This window comes from Panthera leo, chromosome A1 (genome assembly GCF_018350215.1).
Source record: "Panthera leo isolate Ple1 chromosome A1, P.leo_Ple1_pat1.1, whole genome shotgun sequence".
NCBI lineage: Eukaryota > Metazoa > Chordata > Mammalia > Carnivora > Felidae > Panthera > Panthera leo.
Window position 1 is genome coordinate 168,364,223 of NC_056679.1, and position 18,252 is coordinate 168,382,474.

The window sequence follows — 18,252 nt, forward strand, 5'->3', positions numbered from 1 at the left end:
TTACCTGAAGTCATTCTGTGTGACATCAGTATCTATCTATTCTATTAGCATTATGTTTGCCTTAGGATTCCTACCCTCTGTGGCTCTAAGAACTTTTGCCACCTCCCACTTAGTCACCTGCTCCATGGCTGATCCTTGAACTAGATTGGACCCCACTTAAACATTAGACCCCTAAATGTTCTTATATGACTAGGACATCCTATCATTTTGGTTCTCTTACTGCCTTATCCCCTAATATCCTGTCTCTTAATCCCTTCATTGTTTCTCAGGCCATCAGCTTGGTCCTGGGTCCACTTCTTCCTTCTGGCAGAGATCCATGATCTACAGATACTCTTAACTCTTTGGTCCTTGTTTTCACTGTACCAGCCATGGAGAAGAACCACACAACTGGTTTGGTATGGAACCTTCATGGATTGATGGTCTCCAGTGTATGCTAATCTTCCTTGCTGCCTGGAATTTATTCAGCTCTTTCGCCATCATTTTGGTGACTATTTCAAGCCTTCATTATTCCCTTCATATCTTCTTTTTTTTTTTTTAACATTTATTTTTGAGACAGAGAGAGACAGAGCATGAATGGGGGAGGGGCAGAGAGAGAGGGAGACACAGAATCGGAAACAGGCTCCAGGCTCTGAGCCATCAGCCCAGAGCCCGACGCGGGGCTCGAACTCACGGACCGCGAGATCGTGACCTGAGCTGAAGTTGGACGCTTAACCGACTGAGCCACCCAGGCGCCCCTCCCTTTATATCTTCTAACTCATCATTGCTCTCAAGAAAGGATCTTGACTCCCACTTTACAGACAAAATAGAATTAATAAGGCAGAAACCTCTTCAGTTTTCCCCAAGAAACCTACCAATTTAATTGCAATGTGTATCTAGAGCTGATCTCGCCATCTCTGCTCACTGTATTCATACTCCTGCCTTTTCATTTACTAGTTGGTCCACTGCAGTCTGATTCTGCCTGATGCCCTCATCTTGCCATACCACTGAAATTTCTTTTGCTAAGGAAATTTATTTTCTTGTAGTTGCTAAATTTCTTAAACAAATTTCAGTCTTAAAATCTCAGTTATTCTCTGTGTTTGACCCTGATAACCACATCGCTGTTTTTTGGTCTTTTCATACCTTTGGTTTCAGTAACTTGTCTTTCTTTGGACTTTTCTTCCTTTCTCTGATTATTTGCCCTTTATTTACTTTAAGAGATACTCTTCTGTATTTTTTCTCTTAAATGCCACTAGTCTTGAGCTTCACCCCTTCTCTTTTCTCTTCTATCCTCCTCTCTTTTTCTCTTGATGTATGCACATCCTGTAAGTCATGTCATCACAACTCATAGCTTCAACTATTGTTGATAGATAGAATCTCTATCTCTACCTCAAACTGCCCTTGTAAACTCAAGAAAATATAATCAACTGAATAGTTCCATTTTGATGTCCCATGGGCACTATAATCTCAACCTGTCAAAGCTGATTTCATTTTCTTTCCTATACTTCTCCTTTTCCACCTTACTTTTGCCACCACAAACCTGAGAGTTAATTAAGACTTCTCCTTTTCTGTCTTACAATATTGAACCAGTCTTTATTTTTTATTAACAAAAAAATTTTTTAAGTAAGCTCTGTGGCCAGTGTGGGACTTGAACTCATGACCCTGAGATCAGGGGTCACATGCTCTATTGACTAAGTCAGCCAGGCGGCCCTGAACCAATCTTTAAGTCCCATCAATTTAAACCCCAATATATGATCAATTTTCTTTATATCCCTACTGCTACTAACTTAGTCTTGCTTTACAGGATTCCTGTGTTACTGCAACAGCTTTCTAACCAATCTCCTGTTTTCAGTTGTGCTTTTCTAAATTGTCCTTAAGGTATTGTCAGTTTCTAAGAAGCAAAACCATCATGTCCTTCCTATGCTTAAAATATTTTATTTGTTCCCCATCTCCTTCAATATAAAATTCAAATTTCTTGGCATGGTAAAAATAAGACCTTGGTGATTTGGCTCCAGCCTCCCTTTCTACCTTGCCTTTTATTTATTGAGAAGCAAAGAATATGTGCCAAGTGCTCTGCTAGGCAATGGAAACACAGAGAGAGTGAGAGGCAGTCCCTGTCTCTGGTGAATTCACAGTATCTAATAGGGTAGAATGACACATAAACAAATGTTTCCAAATGGGGTAGCAGGTAGAATACCAAGAGCTTGGACCAGGCCACCTCTATAGTCTAATGTCAAGCTGGGCACACAAACACACATGCCACTGACAACTCAAAGAGCTGAATCAGGTTGGAAGATCTATTATTTTCCTGTGGCTGTTGTAGCAAACTGCTATGAACTTGGTGGCTTAAAATAACACAGATTAATTGTTTTCTAGTTCTAGAGTCCACACATTTGAGATCAGTTTCACTGGGCTAAATTTAATGTGTTACAAGGTTGGTTCCTTCTGGAGGCTTTGGGAGAGAATCCATTTTCTTGCCTTTTCTAGCTTCTGAGACTGCCTGCATTCTTTGGCTCCTGACCCCTTCCTCACATCACTCCTGCTTCACGCTTCCATCATCTCCTCTCCTACTTCTCATCTGTAATCCAAATCTCCCCATTTCCCCCTGTTCTAAGGACACTTGATACTACATCTAGGGTCCGCTCAAAGAATCCAGAATGATCTCCACATCTCAAGGTCCTTAATTTAATCACATCTGCAGAGTCCCTCTTGCCACATAAGGTAACATATTTAAGGTTCCAGGGATTAGCATCTGAATATCTTAAGGGCCATTATTCAGCCTACCACAAAATACATAATATGTTTGATTTCACCTACTGAGTGGTATTAAAAAAAAAGTTGCTGACAGTGAAAAAGTTTAAGATATTACATAAACATCCAGATTCCTGGCTGCCTCTGGCCTCTCTGGGCCTGCAATCCCACATGGCCACTGTAGGCTGGTGCCTTTGAAGTGGCCTGCATTCCCCAGTCAGCTCACTGCCTCCCAGTTTTTGCTGCTCTGCCCTGAGCCAGCTTTGCTCATCCATTCTGACTTTGGGACCTGACTTTGGAACTGACGTTGGAACCCCCTGGAATCTGTTTCTTGTCCTCAACTTTCCACCTTTGTAGGTGTTCATCCCTTTCTGCTGGAGTTCTTTCCCTTATTCTCCCTCCTCTGCAACCACCTAGGTACTCCTGCTCATCCTTTAAGAATAGGTGGAAGTGTCTTTCTCTGGGAATCCTTCTCTACGTCTCCTGTTCATGTGAGTTAGTACCTCTTAGCACCGCTGTTTTAACATTTGGTCCACCGTATTTATTCCCCCATGGAGGCAGAGCTTGAGTCTTTTTCTGACTTTAGCATATCACCCACAGTAGGAACTCAGTAAATGTTTGCTGAATGCATAAATGTGATGTGCAAAAGTGGTGACACTATTGGTGGGTGCATTTATTGTGAAGTAAAAAGTGCTATTAAGAGTTTTTGGCTATAAACCTGGATAATTTAAATTTTCCACTATAAGCAGCTTCCTGGAAAGACACGGTGGGACCGGATACCAGAAAAGATTTTTAATTCAGGGAGAGTGTTGGAGACTATGGAGAGGAATCAGGGCAGGTTCAGGGAGAGTGGGAAGTCCTGAAGCAAGGCTAAATTCTGGGATTTTGCTTTGTCCAGGAAGACCTGGTCAAACTCGGCTTTGGATCAAGGCCTAAAAACAGATCTACAAAGTAACATCAGAAGGTGTGATGCCTAGTATCATTTCAATTCTGACATGGCTAAAGTGCTCTAAAGAGACACAGTCTGAATAATAAAACTGGTAAAATCTTGTGGAAGACACAGAAGAGGTGGGAAGCTTACCTGAGTCATGAATTATTCATGCTTCGCTGGAGAACAATGAGGCAGAACTTGGCTTTTATTACTGCTTCTGATACAAAGTGATTAGTTTTAATTTAGATGATTGCACATGCTTATGTAACACACTAAATTCTATTTGGTTATTAGCATTTTTGTTTTGACCATTCCAATTTGAGACGATTTACTTGAGGTTATGGAATTGTTTCTTCCTAATGAATGCATTAGAATTGAATATTAAGATATATGGAAGACTTCTTCCCAGTCCTCACAGTTAATCAAATAAAGTAATTTTTTCTCTGATGCAGAACCAGAGATGAATGACTCTTTGAACTAAAATTAGATTAAATTGACACAGTCATCTGAAGAGCAGAAATATACACACGCTTTGCTAATATTTATTACAAGAGAACATTCTTGTTATTGCTGTTGATCATAGGAGCTCTGGCTATACCATACAGTGAAACTGAACCTAAGTCACAAGTCTCTAAAGTTGGCAAAGGTGGTTTGGCTGTTTCCCTACAGCTAAGAATATGAGCTATATAATGGTAAATAGAAACAATTTATTTTTTTTTTATTTATTTTATTTATTTATTTTTTTTTATTTTTTTATTTTTTCCAATAAATGAAATTTATTGTCAAATTGGTTTCCATACAACACCCAATGCTCATCCCAAAAGGTGCCCTCCTCAATACCCATCCCCCACCCTCCCCTCCCTCCCACCCCCCATCAACCCTCAGTTTGTTCTCAGTTTTTACCAGTCTCTTATGCTTTGGCTCTCTCCCACTCTAACCTCTTTTTTTTTTTTTCCTTCCCCGCCCCCATGGGTTTCTGGGTAAATAGAAACAATTTAATGTGAGTTGTTGACCATAATAATCATAATATGAATTTAGCCATAGATAACCTGTTCAATTTTTGCTGATTCCCAGTTGCCAGAGGGCTTTTAAATCCAGATTTTTTTGGTTTCCTTGTTTGTTTTCTGCTTGTTTTCAAGTTAGGGAGAAGTAGGTATGGATCCCTTATAAAGCTTATTTGAAAACTCGTGGTACTTTTATGTATGTTAAAGTAGACTCAGTTACTTATTGTTTTGCACTCCTAAAAATAAAGTTAATCAAAGCAGAGAAAATGGCCATTCTCCCTGTGATATCCTAAGTTCTATTGCTATAGGGAAAGTCAAAAGAATGGCTGCAATAATTTAGAAGACAACTGGATGAAATTATTTTTCAGTTAACTAAGACATATGAATAGAACTATAACATTCAAAATCCTGATTTTAGTATTGAGGTGATAATAACCTTTAATCATATGATCAAGACTTAATTAGATTCTCAGGCAATTAGAAAATAATAAGTTTAAATGCCTTTAAGCCTCTAGTGATCACAGACTGTAAACCTCCGTCAGAGTAAAATGAGTCCCAATAAAATGAGTCCCACGTATCTCTCAAAAAGACACGTGGCCTGGATCCGAAGAAAAGTTTTAGGTTCTACATTTTGAAACATGGGAAGATTTAACACAGATTGCAGAAAATGATTTTTTTTAACCTTGCTTAATGCATTTTTGAACTAAGAAGGTATATTTAGATCTAATAGTGGTTGTAGAATTAATTATATACCCAAATGCATGTCTCTGCTCAGATCACCTGTTAACTTGTCTACCGTTTTTTGCTTTTTTTGTTTTCTGAAATAACAGGAAACCTACACCCTAATATTTGGAGATAATTTCAGTGATTTAATTGTATTTAATATGAACTGCCTGGGTGGCTCAGCCGGTAAAGCATCCAACTCTTGATTTTGGCTCAGGTGATGATCTCCCAGGTTTGTGGGATTGAGCCCTGCCTTGGGCTGTGTGCTGAAGCACAGAGCCTGCTTGGGATTCTCTCTCTCCCTTTCTCTCTGTGTATGCACTCTGTCTCTCAAATAAATAAACATTAAAAAAATATGAACAAAGATAATATTGATTTAGGAAATCTAAAATGTAATATTCTCTCCCAAATTATAAGGATGAAGATTCATTCCTACCAACTCTTTCAATTGACATTTCTTAAAAACCCTTTTGATAGAAGACAGGAGATAACAATATATTTTCAGGGACAAGAATGACAAAGAGGCTGCTGTTTAGTTGCCCTCAGTCTGGATCTAGCCACTAGTGGCATATCTTCTACTGTTTTTTGTAGGTGTGTCCTGTCTTGCCATTTCAAGTGCATTTTCTCATAGCACAAAGTAGAATGCTCTCCTCTCCTTTCTGTCTCAAGGATTATTGTGGTAATGTCCCTTCCTCATGCTTCATGAGAAGCACTGGCTTTCCCCAACTAATCAGAAGAGTTGAAGATCTACCACCTGCTTGGCCCCTCCTCAGCAAGCTGGCCTTAGTCATAACACAATCAATCCCTCCCCACCCCCATGTTTCCCACTCCTACACTTTGAAAACTGAAGCCCATCGAGACAAATGACCATTAGGATATTGATTCTGAAAGATTGATGGCACATACTTGAGAGACTTTGATCAGATTCTGAAGTTCTTTCCTTTGTCTTTGATATTTTTTGCTTTAGCTTCTCATGTAATACTTTCTCAACTGGAGAAGCAATTCAGTGGTAACATCTACTTCCTCTTATCATCATTTCTAATATTGCTTTTGTTTGCTTACTACTTGAAGATTCTTGGAAGAAAACTGCTATGTGCTTATAAAAGGTATGAGATTTTTTTTTTTTTCTATTTGTGAAGAGATTTACCAAATCGAATGGCTTTTAGATTGAGATAGAACAACCTTGCCTGGAGAAGAAAACCAGGAAAATGTCAGAAAGCAGTGTATTCTTCTGAAGCTTTAAAAAATCTCTGTGAGTTCAATTTCAGATTTTAGATGGGGTCAAAACTAGAGTGAGAGATTTGGTTGTGCTCAGTTCAGTGGGTTTCAGTCCTCAGTAAGGACTCTTGCTTAATGTCCTTGGCCTTTATACCTAGAGAGGAATCCTTCTTGCCTAGCTTGAGGAGTTTTGATAGTGACAGCAAATCTACAAACCATGATGTCTGAAAACATGTGAAGTGCTTGTAAGGGATCAAGTGGCTCTGATACACTCAGATGACTACTGAGGAGAAGCACTGGGAGGACCTAACACACTCTGAGACCTACTTTCGGGAGAAATAATCACATTTTATAATGTAGTAGGATAAAATGCTATATTCTCCTCTTACTCTGAGGAAAAAAGTTCCCAATTTTAAATTTGCATGGGAGAGAAAATAAAACCGTGGGAAGAGGCAACATCTATGTCTTAAAGAGGGTAAGGTGTGTTTATGATAGACATAATTTACTCATTCATTTATTGGGTCTATAAACATTTATTGAGTAACTAGTGTTATGTGCCACGTACTGTTAATTCATAAATAAAGCATTATGCCTCTCAAAGAGGGATTCAGATCAAAGGTAGATGGACACATAATGAAATAGTTAATTATAACTGTTTAGATGAGCTTTTCAGAGAACAAAAGTGGCTAATGTTTTAGACATTGTCAGATGTAATTCTGTGACAAGTCATATTCTACAGACCTTACTATATCTTTTCTATATGGATATCATAGGTAATATTGTTGGCTTCTTGGCAAGGCCTTGGCATATGGCCATAGATTACAGGTGCCTGCTGTGTTCTGGAGACAGCTAGTGCACCACCTACATAGACCAGATGTGATGTCCCTGTGCCTAGGAGGGATGACTTATGGAGTACGCAATTTATATTAGGTAGGAGAAGAAGGAAAGGGAACTGTAAAGGTGAAGCAGTTTTCTCTTGTTTCAAAATAAAGAGGTCTTCATAATAATAGAGAGCAACCCCTTTATAATAGCAGCAGATATTTAAGAATAAAGTTTAGAATTATCTAAAATCTTGGGGCACCTGGGTGGTGCTCAGTCAGTTGAACATCCGACTCTTGATTTCATCTCAGGTCATGATTCCAGGGTTGTGGGATCAGGCCCCACATTGGGCTCTTAAGCATGGAGCCTGCTTAAGATTCATTCTCTCTCTCTCTCTCTCTCTCTCTCTCTCTCTCTCTCTGTTCTCTCTGCCCCTCTTCCTGGCTCATGCTCTCTCTTTCTCTCTAAACAAAACAAAACAAAAATAAAGAAACGTTCAAAACCTATGTGAAGTAAACTTTAAAACACTTCTGAAAGACACAAACATGGACTTGAAGAAATGCAAAGTATATCCTCTATTCTTGAATAGGAAAACTTAAGACAGTCTCACTACATGAATTTATTAATATGATGCAACTCCAATAAAAACACCACCAGTCTTTAATATAGGGGTAGAAAAGTTGATCCTAAAGTTTCTGTGGAAAACCAACATATAAGAGTTGCCAGGACCAAAAAACAAACAACCAAAAAAAAAACCCCACTAAATGAGGAAGGACTACTCTTACCAAGCATTAAAACATAATACAAAGTTCCTATAATTAAAGCAATGTCATACTGGTATATGAATAGACAGAGAAGTAGAACAGAATAGAAAGCCCAGACAGAGATCCAAGTTCCTACACAAATCCAGTATATGGTAAAGGTAGCATCTCAAATCACTGGGTCAAAGATGGACTTGAGTAGCCATCTGGGAAAAGATAATATGAAATATCACAATATACCCAAGAGTAAACTTCAAGTTCATCAGAGATCTAAGTGTAATATTCTAACAATTTAAGTACAAAGAAAACATGGGTGAATACATCTTTAATCTTAGTATGGGGAAAGCTTTCTAATTATTCAAAATCTAGAGACAATAAAAAAGTGATAAATTTGATCCCAAAATCAATATTTTTTCCTCATCACTTCTGTGCTATTCCTACCAAAGGCACTTAACCCTAATTTAATCATAAGGAAACATTAGACAAACCTAAATTGAGGGACATTTTACAAAATAACTGGTCTGTAATGTTTTAAAGCAACAAGATCATGAAACTCACTGAAAGAATGAGTCTCCTTCCACACCAAAGGGATGTGATAACTAAATGGAACACATGATTCTGGGCTAGATCATTTGGCTGTAAAAGACATTTTGGGTACAATGGGTGAAACCTAAATGAAGTTTGATGATAAAATGGTGGTAATATATCAGTGTTAGTTTCCTGAATTTGATGCTTGCATTTTGGTTAGAATAGGGACTTTCCTTGTTTGTAGGAAAATGACACTAATATTTGGGATAATGATGTATCATGCCAACAGGTTACACTCAAAGGGTTTATGGAAAAGATAGACACTTTATATTTGTAAGTGTTCTGTAAGTTTGAGATTTTTATTTATATATGTAATATATATAATGTTGATAATATCAGTGATATCAATTAATATCAAAACATAAAATGTTTAATTTCATAGAAAAAATTAAACTAGCAAAACTGATCTTAGAAGAGATTTGAAAATGCAAACAGGAATTAGCAGAGAAGGAGTATGGAAAGTTGTCAGAAAGCAACCCCAAAACATCATTAGGTCCAAATGTTCTCACAGGCGCATTTTATTTAGCTCCTAAAAGTCAGAGTTCCAATGCTGTCTAAATTGTTACAGAACATAGAAGAAGGACTAACGCTTCCAGATCCTTTTTATAAAATGAGAAAACATTGATACCAGAATCCAAATATGACAGCAAAAAAACCACAACAACAGAAAAGAAAATGACAGATCAGTCTTATGACTATGTAATACATTAAATAAAACATTAATAAACAAAACTCAGCAGCACATTAAAAGGATAATAAATCATGACCAAATGGCATTTTATCTAGAAGTATAAGAATAATTTAACATCAGAAAAAACTAATAATATTTATCATATTACTCAAAATGTAAACTTATGTGATCATCTTTATAGATGCTGAAAATATATTTAATAATACTCAGCATCAATTCTTTATTAAATAATAAGTAAAGTGGGAATCAATAGATATGTTTTATCATGTTAAGGAAGAATTCATCTCTACCCTCAAGTGACATCATGTTAATTGAAGATTGTATACTGGAAGTAGTCAATAAAGTGACAAGCAAGACAAGGATGTCCCTATTAATATTGTTCCAGAAGTTCTGGTCAACGCACTTAGATAAGACCAAGAAACCAAATGAATGACCATCGGTAAACAGGACGTAAGAGCATTGTTATTTCTAGGTGATATAATTGTAAACATTACAGTATCATATGTACATCATTATATACATTTTATACCTAGAAAACACCAAAGAAACAAATAAAAAACTATAGCAACACTGACAGGATACAGTAAGGCAGCAGGGTACAAAATTATATAGAAATATAATATTTCTATAGAAATAGATACAGATAAACAATGTTGAAAAACCCAACTATGGGTGAAGAGCTTTAGCATTTCTGGTAACATTTTTGGGATTTTTTCTTTATTATGTGGAGACACTTCAGAGGCGAGTTACCCGAGCCCATTATTGTTCTTTTGTAGATAATCTGACTTATCTCTGGTAGTTTTTAGGATTTTCTCTGTGATTTTAATATTCTCAACTTCATTATGATGTGGTTAGATGTGCATTAGTTTTACTGTCCTCAGGACGCAGGGTGCCCCTTTTGTCACCTCATGTCTCTTTACAGTTGGGAGAATCTACCATTTTTTAAATTTAAATATTGCCTCTCCCCATTCTCTCTATTCTTTATCCTGAAACTTCAGTTAGATAATGGACTGATCTTTCTGTTCCCCATGTCTCTTATTATTTCTTTCATATTTTTCCATCTCTTTATGTTGTTTTTGAATTCTCAGTGAGATTCCTGGATCTGTCTCCCAATTCATTACTTCTTTTTAGAATGTATTTAAGTTTGCTGTTCAGCTTGTGTATTGAGGCTTTAAAAGTCTTTTTAATTGAGATTATATATTAAAAATTTTTTAACTTTTAAGTGAAATTTTAATGTATTTGAAGCAGAGGAGAAATATTTCACAAGCTCAAAACTGTCATACTGACCAGAAGGCCATAAACATTTTTTAGGTGTGAATAAATATTCATGATAGCATTAATTTATGGCTATCTAATATGCCATTTGTTTAACATTTTCCTATTTTTGACTACTGAGGTTATTTCAAATTTTTGGTAACATAAATAATTTTGAAATGAATGTCTTTATGCATGAGATTCTTTTATTCATTTTAGATTATCTTCTTAGAAACTATTGAACCAAAAATATGTAGTTTTAACATTCTGACTGCTTATTGTCAAATGTTCTTTAAAGGGATGAGCCAATTAAAATGTGGTCGCTTGCATCAGAGTGACAGATTGCCACTTGAGCAGCATTGGTTATTTTAATTTAATTTAATTTTTTTGCTGATTTAAGCGATGAAAACAATATCTTGTTTTTCAAATTTGCATTCATTGGGTTACTGGTAGGAGTGAACATTTCTCCAGGTTTGCTTACTGGCTAAATTTACTCTTTTGAGGGTTGTCCTTCCATGCATTTGATACTTCAGTTATTAGAGCCTTTCTGATTTTCTTATTGACGCGTATCACTCTTTTTATAACACCCATATAAAGCTGCTGTCATTTTTGTGGCAGTTTCTCCCAAAGAAAACTCCCAAAGAAATTTATTTATTTCTCCCATAATAAAACTTATGGTTTTATTAATCCATAAGTTGCTGTGAATACATTCACTCTCCTCGAAACAAAACCAATTCTGTGTTCATTTTAGTCAGCTTAAAACTGAGGAATGCATTTTCTTCATGGAGACCTAGAAACTGCAGCTCTGATTTCAACTTGACGCACTTCAAAATGGCCTGTAACGGTGCACTTCTGAGGAGTGGAGATGATAGTGATGTCCTCAAGACAAAGCTGTGTTGCTGCAGCAAGGGACAAGTAGGGGCTGGCCACCTGAAATAATTATGGCCGGTGTATTTTGGCCAATGGAGTTATTACAAGATCACGCAAATCCAAGCTAGTTCATATAACTTACCTCTGAAGTGTATTCACATAATCAGAAAAATTCCAAAAGAAATTATTGGAGATGCTGAATAATCTGCCCAGTTAAGTTTCAGAATGTAAACCATGGAAATGCATGTATTTTGAGGTTGAGCCATTTTCCTCCCTCAGGTAGTATGGGCTGAATTATGAAATAAGCAGTTAGCCCAACCCTGATTTTTTTTTAAGTTTATATATTTTTGAGAGAGAGAGCGGAGGAGGGGCAGGGAGAGAGGGAGAGAGACAGAACCACAAACAGGCTCTGTGCTGACAGCACCTTGTCAGCTACCTTGACAGTTACCTTGTCAGCTTCAGTGCTGCCTGCCATTAGGAAGAACTCCGGAGTAATAAACTATTGTGTTGACAGCCCACACAGGGCTCAAGCTCATGACCAAAACCAAAATCATGACCTAAGCCAAAATCAAGAGTCAGACACTTAACTGATTGAGTCACTCAGGCACTCCAGTCCACCTCTGTTTTAAGAGTATCTGTGTCTGGAAAACAGTGTGGAGTTTCCTCAGAAAATTAAAAATAGACCTATCCTATGACCCAGTAGTAGCACTGCTAGGAATTTACCCAAGAGATACAGGAGTACTGATGCATAGGGGCACTTGAACTCCAATGTTTGTAGAAGCACTCTCAACAATAGCCAAATTATGGAAAGAGCCTAAATGTCCATCAACTGACGAATGGATAAAGAAATTATGGTTTATATACACAATGGAATACTGTGTGGCAATGAGAAAGAATTAAATATGGCATTTTGTAGCAACGTGGATGGAACTGGAGAGTGTTATGCTAAGGGAAAGAAGTCATACAGAGAAAGACAGAGACCATGTTTTCACTCTTATGTGGATCCTGAGAAACTTAACAGAAACCCATGGGGGAGGGGAAGGAAAAAAAAAAAGAGGTTAGAGTGGGAGAGAGCCAAAGCATAAGAGACTCTTAAAAACTGAGAACAAACTGAGGGTTGATGGGGGGTGGGAGGGAGGGGAGGGTGGGTGATGTGTATTGAGGAGGGCACCTGTTGGGATGAGCATTGGGTGTTGTATGGAAACCAATTTGACAATAAACTTCATATATTGAAAAAAAAAAGAGTAGCTGTGAAGGAGCATCTGGGTGGCTCAATTGGTTAAGCATCTGACTTCAGCTCAGGTCATGATCTCACAGTTCGAGGGCTCAAGCCTGGTGTCGGGCTCTGTGCTGACAGCTTGGAGCCTGGAGCCTGCTTTGGATTCTGTGTCTCCCTCTCTCTCTGCCTGCTTTGGATTCTGGAGCCTGCTTTGGATTCTGTGTCTCCCTCTCTCTCTGCACCTCCTCCAGTCACGCTCTGTGTCCCAAGAATAAATAATAAACATAAAAATTTTTTTTTAAAAAAAGAGTAGCTGTGAAGACTCACAGGTATGGCAGATATATTCAAGTAGGTGTTACACACTTTGTGAATATAGATAGTATAAGAGATTAAACAGGGCATATTAGAGAAAACGTATCATATGTAATAATCAGCATTATTCAACTTGGAGCTAGTTGGTCCCAAACAGCCAAACCCAAATCATTGTCAAATGACTGAAATTGAACTGGCTGTGGCAGCACCACTAATGCCAGTAAAGCTAGAGGTGAAAGAATGCTGTCCCTGAATGGAAATAAAAATTACATCCTTAAATGTAGATTCTACTTCCCTTTCCCAGTAGAATTACTTAGGTTACCCTCAAGGGTAGGCATATTTGAGGAGTGAGTGGGGGCAGGGAGGCTTTAAATGTAAATCTACTTGTCTGTATATTCTAGTCTTCCTGCCCAGTGCAGGGTGACTCAGAACTGATTTTTTGCTACTGTACAAGAGTCAGTGTTGTCTGGAGGTCCTTCCCTTCTGCTCAGGGATCCCAGTGACCTTCTCCAGGGCAGCAGCCTTCAGACCCCACACAGTCTCCCAATCCACTTGTACAGACAGTTGTAATCAAAAGAAACCAGAGCCCCATCCTCATCCCTCTTATTTCTGAAAGCTAACTGGAGTGATGAATTTTATTTCAGACTTCCTACACAGAGCCACAAGATTTATTTTCCACTCCTTGGCTTCCACTTCTCAATAAAAGCAGTTAAGCTGACCACGGTAATCAGGTCTTTTCACTAGCAATAAAGCACAAATATCACAGGTTTGAGTTCATTTTTAAAAGAAGCACAATTTAAAAACCTTTAGAAAGTTGATGCCTGGAGCTGGGTGGTATAATGACCTCTCCTTTCAAATCAACATTAGATCCAGATTGCATTTCCAAGTGGGAAGGCTGCTGGGCTACGGAAAGTGACCTTTGGCTGAGTGACTACTTGTTACCTTGTCAGCTTCAGTGCTGCCTGCCATTAGGAAGAACTCCGGAGTAATAAACTATTTACAGCCTGCACTTATCTATCCCCTACAGGGCACTTTCTGAGCAGGGAAAAAAAGGCAATTGATTTTCTCTATTCGATAGTCATCATCTTATAGTTAGGTCATCTAACTGCCTAGTACTGCTTATGTTCAATTCTCAGGGTACCTTCTGTAACAAGGGCCACTTTTTTTTTTTGACAGATTTTAAAAGCCTCGTGCTTTTGTACAACATACAAAAAAAAAAAAAAAAAAACCCTAAAGCTGTAGACAAATGAGGTGCAGAGACAAGGAAGACAGAAAGAGGCTCTCCTGTCCTAAAGGATCTCATTTGAACCAAACTATAAAAGGAGTGTCTAAATTCTCTCCCCATCCACTCCAAATATTTTTATTCTGATGAACTAAGAACTATCTTGAACTCTGAAAATTTCCTTTGGAAAATGTCTTTAAAAAATGAGTTCACTTAATCTCCAAGTCTTGGTTTTCACATTTGAAAAATAAGATAGTTCTTTTCACCTCTAAGATAGTTTAATTTTAAGAAGTAGGTTTGAATAACATGTAGCAAGAAACTTCAATTTTTATGATTAGTTTATGTGGTAGAACACACTTTTAGACAAGGAAGCCAATGTAATATTTTTAAAAAATAAAAGTAAGTTGCATGTCAATGTTTCAACAGGTATGTATTTTGAAGATATATTCACCGGCATCAGAGATCACCAGAAGCCTAAGACATGGTTCCTGTCTTCAGGTCTTATTGCTGGAGAGATAAGATGTGTAGAAATATAAACCAAGTAGAGATCAAGATAGCACACATATTCATCTGGGACTAACAATAGACAGGACGGACTACTAAGCCGGGTGTTGGGGTATAGGTTGGACGTGAGCTGAGTCATCAAGTACAGTGAATGTGGCTTACGGGAGAGGCAGAAAGCAAGCTCCCACATGGTCTATAGGACTTATATTTTGTGGAAGATAAATTTAGAGAGAGGGGTGGTAAGAGGTTATGGAGGAGAAATATGATCTTGAACTTGGACCTTGATGCTCTGGGAAAAGCCTTTTATTTTGGGCCTTTAGATCAGTAGTCTCCAGTAGGGCGCACACACACTACGAGTGTCACAACACAGTTCACTGGGATGTGGAAAGAAAATAGAACTTTTATTTATAATTGTGTCTATAAATAGAAATACTGTGTTGCATCCTTCAGACAGTTCTATTTTAACACATTGGTGTATGTGGATATAATTTATAAAGGTATATATATATATATATATATATGTTGGAGATACACTATTCAAAAATTTTTTTCTGATAGAAGTGAATAATCAAAGATATTTGGAGATCATTGCTTTATATCATTGTCAATATCATAATAATTGCTGCCATTTGTTGAGCATTTAATAAGTGCTAGGGACTGTATTAAGTCCTTTATGTCACTATGTTCTTAAATCTAACCTGTACAATAACCTCTGTGAGGTAGGTAGGTAGTGTATGTGATCCCTATGGAATTTGAACCTCATACAGGTAAAGTAACTTGCCCAAAGTCACTCAGATGATAAATGACAGAGCCAGGTTCAGACCCCAACCTGCTGGCTGGCTCCAGAGCCTATGAAATACATTTTCATTTTTTTGGTCTGACAAAGACTTAATTGTCAGATCCTTGTTTGATACAAATGGTTTGGAGTTTTTACTCTCTCAATTATAGAGCGAAGGTGAACTATTTTCATAATAATAGTTTGTACTCACAAACCACGTGGCAGGAAGCTTTCGGATTTTTTAAAAGTATTTTTATTGCGTTGTATGGTATGCCAATCCTAGTGTAATTCCTTGCAACCAGTAAATACAGTTGACCCCTTATGAACTGTGTGGATCCACTTACATATGGATTTTTTTGATAAATACAGTACATCACTATAAATTTATTTTCCTATGGTTTCCTTTCCTTTAAGGAAGCTTTTTTTAAAAAGTTTATTTATTTTGAGGGACAATGTGCACACGTATGCACAAATGTGCATGGGAGAGGAGCAGAGTTAGAGGGAGGAGTATCCCAAGCAGGCTCTTTGCTGACAGCACAGAGCCCAACACAGGGCTTGAACTCTGGAACTGAGACTATGACCTGAGCCAAAATCAAGAGTAGGACACTTAACCAACTGAGCCACCCAGGCACCCCCCCCTATGGTTTTCTTAATAATATTTTCTTTTTTTTTTTTAGCTTACTTTATTGTAAGAATACAGTATATATTACATATAACATGCAAAATATGTGTTAATCAGTTATGCTTTTGGTAAGGCTTTGCGTCAACAGTAGGCTATTAGCAGGTAAGTAAATTTGGGGGAAGTCAAAATGGATTTTTGTCTGCACAAGGAGGGGGGATGTTAGTGCCCCAAATGCTGTGTTGTTCATGGGCCAACTGTAATTCTATTGATTTGTCAGCTAGTTCTCTAAATCCTTTGGGCATTTTGGGGGTAGAGTTAAGAAGTGATTTAGCTCTATATGTCATACCCTTGGCAGCCAGGAGAGGGCACCGTCTATATAAAGTTAAAGGCATGGAGCAGACCTCCCTTGTTACTTGAAGGTAGAGCATATATGGAACACAAAACTGGAAAAAAATAGAGAAGTGAAAAGTTAAATTCTGTTCTGTAGAATCCCTTGTGGGGACTCTTCTACTTCTCTGTGCTGCCCAGGACCACACTGACTGAAAACTACTGAAACCTGGGAGTGGCAGGGACTAGCTATGGGGCCATTTCATAGTTGGGGGGTAGGGAGACATTTTCCACCATGTTGCACACACCCACAGTTGGGAATTTTAGCAATTGTAGTACACGGATACGGTGCTTGAAACCAACCCAATCAAAATGGTCCAGTATTGATGAAACTGTAGGGCTAGTTGACCTGAAGACTATAAGACAGAAACTCTTCAGTAATGGAACATATTAGAATCCATGTCCTCTCTAACACATTTACAGCTTCTGTGACGTGGGATAATTCTTACAGAAGCCCCTAGCATGTATAAAATCGTGTATATTATGATCATATATGTAATTTTGGAATAAATACAACCACAAATATATCTAAGGCAAAGATACTGAGTTTGTGACTAAAAAAGAAGGTAGCATGAGTCTATGTTTGCTAGAAAATTGCCTAATAGTTTCTCTTGACTGCCTAGTTAACATCCAGGCTTTGGCAAATTGTAGTCATTTACACCACTTTTACCATTAGAAGGTCCATGTTGCTAACAATGCTGTATAACACAGTTGTTTTTCCCGGAAAGTTGGTTCCGCCAATTGTTTAGCTGTGAGATTAAGGCAAATTACTGGACTTTACTCATTGTGTTTCTAATTTGTAAAATGGTTAAAATAGTAGTTCCCAGCTCCTAGGCTGTTGACAGGATTAAATAAGGTAATATGTTTAATTTTTTTTTTTAATTTTTTTTAATTTTTTTTTTTTTCAACGTTTTTTATTTATTTTTGGGACAGAGAGAGACAGAGCATGAACGGGGGAGGGGCAGAGAGAGAGGGAGACACAGAATCGGAAGCAGGCTCCAGGCTCCGAGCCATCAGCCCAGAGCCTGACGCGGGGCTCGAACTCACAGACCGCGAGATCGTGACCTGGCTGAAGTCGGACGCTTAACCGACTGCGCCACCCAGGCGCCCAAGGTAATATGTTTAAAATGCTTATCTCAGTGCCTATCTCATGCCAAATGCCCAATAAATATTAAGTATTGTTGCAGTTATTTAAAAAACTTCTGAATGGCCTCTTGTACCTGTTATCCCCAATTCTACAGGGCATGGGAGCTTTGTCTTTGGAGCTGAAAGTTTTGCCTCAGTAGTGGTCTTCTATCAGTGAACCAGGACTGTCAGGCACCATTGTTTAAGGTTTGCTTACCAGAGAGAACTGTCTTCTCTTTGGCCCATGCTTACCACCTCCGGTCTGCAGAACAGTGGTGCAGAGGGTGATCAAAGAATGGGTGGGACAGTGCAAGATCCTGTTTGGCTGACATAGGGGAGGCAAACATGTTTCTGCCCTTTACCTCCATTTTAGAAATGGTGACCTTCTCACTGACTAGGGAGAAGTCTGGTGTGGCTTGTCCTGTCCCTTTGGTTTAAGAGGAAGTTAGAGGTTCTGAGGGAAGTGCCAGGAAGTGATGTAGAGCCAGGGGCTTGAA

The 18,252-nt window shown here is 38.1% G+C and overlaps 1 long non-coding RNA gene across 1 annotated transcript in view; it reads left to right on the plus strand.

Moving 5' to 3' along the window:
* The window catches only part of LOC122223814, a 34,924-nt gene extending 17,327 nt beyond the window's left edge, over nucleotides 1-17,597 (plus strand). Inside the window, exon 4 of the long non-coding RNA XR_006204499.1 lies at nucleotides 17,564-17,597. This is a non-coding gene — a long non-coding RNA (uncharacterized LOC122223814). The remainder of the gene's footprint in view (nucleotides 1-17,563) is intronic.
* The last annotated feature ends 655 nt before the right edge of the window (nucleotides 17,598-18,252 follow it).